This window comes from Abrus precatorius, unplaced genomic scaffold (genome assembly GCF_003935025.1).
Source record: "Abrus precatorius isolate BTA unplaced genomic scaffold, Abrus_2018 Scaffold9, whole genome shotgun sequence".
NCBI classification, from domain to species: Eukaryota; Viridiplantae; Streptophyta; class Magnoliopsida; order Fabales; family Fabaceae; genus Abrus; species Abrus precatorius.
The window spans coordinates 11,270,338-11,274,107 of record NW_020874439.1 but is presented as its reverse complement, the minus strand read 5'-3'; the positions used below and the strand labels follow the sequence as shown (position 1 = coordinate 11,274,107).

The following is a 3,770-nucleotide window of genomic DNA, read 5'->3' as shown; positions in this document are numbered from 1 at the left end:
TGGGATGATATTTTTTATTTTACTATTGTTTGTAAATATTTTATTAAATAAAATAAGATAATACAAATATTACATTTTGTTCTTCATACTTTTTTTTAATATTTTTACTAAAAAAATTAAAAAATTACTTTCAGGTAATAAATCATATATTTCACTACTTTACCAATAATTTCTTTTTGTTAAACAATTTTTAGCAAATAAAATAAAATTTTAATTAACTAAAAAGTTTACATTTCAAACACATTCTAAATGGAAATTACAATCACAATTAAAATGTCATCATTTTGGCTGATCTTTTATTTCTTTCTTTTTAAACATGATAGCTAGGAACATGTCCAAAAAGGAAATCACAAAAAAAAAAAAAAAAAAACAAGATTGAAATCTGACAGTAACTAATGGGATGCTGGTATCCCTGAGACAGTTATTTTTACCCGAGAACAAAAAAAAAGTAAAATTGTCTTATATAATTATATATAAAGAGTCATAATTAAACATTAATTAAAATTATGTGTTCAATTTTAAAAGTTGCACAACCTTTAAAAATTGGCACATAACTTTTATATTTTAATCATGACTTTCATAATAAAATTTAACAATTAAATTTCTTTTTTTCATTCTCAAGTAAAAACACTTTCTCATTTATTTGGTTTCACATAACCATAAGAAATTAATATTTGGGTGCAATATTTAGAAGATGAGAGCTAAGTTTCTTGGGCTGGGAGAACATGACCATGTGATCAGAATCATTTATCACTTTCAGCTCAGCAAATGGACCAGTTCTCTCAATCATCCACATTTGTATGTCTTCTGTCAACAAATTGTCTCTTATGCTGATGATATAAACTTTAGGAACCCTTCCATTTCTTTTGTTGGTAACCTTTGTTTCTTTCGACAATAGTTCAACATCATTATAAATAGGTTCAGGTCTCACCAAGGACAATGCAAGGGTCAAATCCTACATATTTTAATTAGGAGTTAGTTTCATTAATGTGGAAATCACTTGATAGCCAAAATAAAAAAATGGGTAGCAAAGATCAGATTGAGTTCATTTGAGAATATTTAGCTCAGGTGGCGATAATTGATACATCTTCGATGCCAAGAATATGGGTCCAAACAATCTAGCAGTTGCAGGTTTCTTAGGCCCATCAAAGAAGAAATATTGGGTATCCAATGAGGAACCTGTCGTTTTAGCTAGCTGTTACACAGTACTAAAAATTAATGTGTGATTTGATTTGATACAGCGTTAACTAAACAAAATGGTTACCCATGTCCCTCTTTTGTAACTAATGCATAACAATACATTTAGGTAACATTTGTGTTTTAAATCTTGTTATATTTTTAAATGATATCTTTTATGAATGATTTACTATTAGAGTTTGAATTATGATGTGTTTGTAAAGATATATATATTTTTAAAATAGATTCGACTATTCAATTTGAACTAACTTGTTAATGGTTAGATCAGGTTGATTTGTATTTCAACTGACTTTAAAATAGAAAACTTCAAAGTGATAAATTGTAACATAGTAGTTCAATTTAATTCACATAAAATTATAGACATTGATATCTTTCTTCAGCTATTGCATGAAAATACACCCTTCAAACACATGTTTTTGACATACAAAAAAAGAAAAGAGATTGAGAGAGTAAGGGAAGTACCTCTTGAAGAAGTGCAGGGTACGTGAGATTCTCACTAATGACAAATGCAGTAACAAAAACTGCTACTGAAATTTTCTCAGGGAACTTTTCCATAGCAACAGACATTGGAATCCTTCCAAGACTATGACCCACAAGAATCACCTTCTCCTTCGGGGGAAGAGATCCCATAAATGTCATCAAGGGTTCATAGTATTCTGAAATTGAATGGGTTGATACCTGAATCACCCAAGTCATGGGCTGTAACATTATGACCTGCAGATTTTAACATAGTTGCCACCTTATACCAACACCATGCACCATGGCTGGCACCATGAATGAGCACAAAGTGGGCACCATTAACACAATTGAAGATAGAAAGGAAAAATAAGAAAAGAATTTGCCCAAAATGCTTCTCCCTTTTCAACATCTTTCAAAATTTTGGCCTTTCTATATTTGCTTACTTAAGGGTTATTCCTATAAGAATTGGAGGAATATGTTCCTTTATATGCATTAATTTTTCCATGTAATTATTCTATGGGCTTATTTTATATTCATATCATTAATTTGTTTTCATAAGAAGCCGCTTGTCAAATGCTATTTGGTATTCTAGGAATTGATTTATTGCCAACTGCAATATCCTTATAGAGTCTATGCTATTAATATTACATAGTGCATGCCCGTTTGTTTACGCAAAAACTATTCTTAGGACTTTGGAAGGTATACTTTGATTTATTTGAATATTGTACATCGAAAAGGATAGGTTAATTTTTATTTTAATTTTTAATTTTTAGTTATGATGATTAGTAATCTACGGATCTGTATGTATAACAATATCTGAGACAGTTCATTTACGTACTGTCACTAACGTTGAAATTAAACAATAACAGCTTGTATGAAGTGCCAAACACGTTATAATACTGACCTAGAAAATAAGTTTTGGTAAAATATTATAAAATGTTATGAAACTTAGATAAATCAATCTGCAAAGAAATCAATGTTGGAGTAAATTATATATAGGAAAAAGTTGAAATTGAATCCACATGCACAATACTCTTAATGCATTTGTTAGTAATAGAGTTTAATTCCTATGTAGCCCTTTTTTTTAAAAACTCTATAGTTAGTGGGTTAGTTTTGGCCCTAACTCCTAATCTAAAGAAAATAATGAATTAGGATTAGGGTTAGAGGTGGCTCACCTATTTCTAAAAGTAATTAATAATTATTATATTATTTATTTATAATATTTATTAAATTATTTTATTTAAATAAATTAAAAATTATATATTAAATATAAAAATTAATTTTAAAAATAAAAAATATTTATTCAATATACTGTAATTTTATCATAAAAAATAATATTAAATATAATTATATTCAAAATATTATAAAATTAAATTAAATTTAGCTTTTATATTTAGTTAATTTTTTTAAGTAAATTTAATATTATACATTAATAATTTATTATTTTAATTAAGAATTAGTAATAAATATTTTTAACTAAATAAAAATTAAATGATAAAATAGTATTTTATCATATACTATTTGATAATTATTTTAGTAAATTTAATTAATTCTTGTATGTTTTAATATTATTTAATAAATTTTAATAATTATGGATTCAGTATAGGTTTATATATGATATGGCTACTTTGAATATAAATATAACTACGTAAAATTTTAAATAATTATTTTTAATAAATTTTATATAAATATAGATAGATCATAGAGATTATCCAAAGATGTTTGAGAGGCTGAAAGATGATGCAGAAACACCATTGTATAATAGATGTACAAAGTTCACAAGATTGAGTTCTGTTTTAAAGCTTTATAACTTAAAAGCGTCGAATGGATGGACAGAGCTGCTAAGTTTATTACATGAGATACTGCCGGAGGATAATGTGCTACCGAAGAGAACATATGAGGCTAAACAAGTACTTGCTTCCATTGGATTGTGTAACACCTTATGTTTAATTTCAATAATCATAATTTTGCAAATTCAGAATAAAAAATAAATTTCATTTCAAATAAGGTTCTCAACCCTTGGTTTCATCAAACATTTTAAAATAAGGAGAGGGGTTATAATTTTCATCAAATCACTACTACAGGACGCGTTCAAATACATTAATTTCAAATCA

The 3,770-nt window shown here is 26.7% G+C and overlaps 1 pseudogene; it reads right to left on the bottom strand.

The window, feature by feature from the left end:
• Positions 1–667: 667 nt before the first annotated feature.
• On the bottom strand, positions 668–2,065 carry LOC113850798 (annotated as a pseudogene).
• Positions 2,066–3,770: the final 1,705 nt, after the last annotated feature.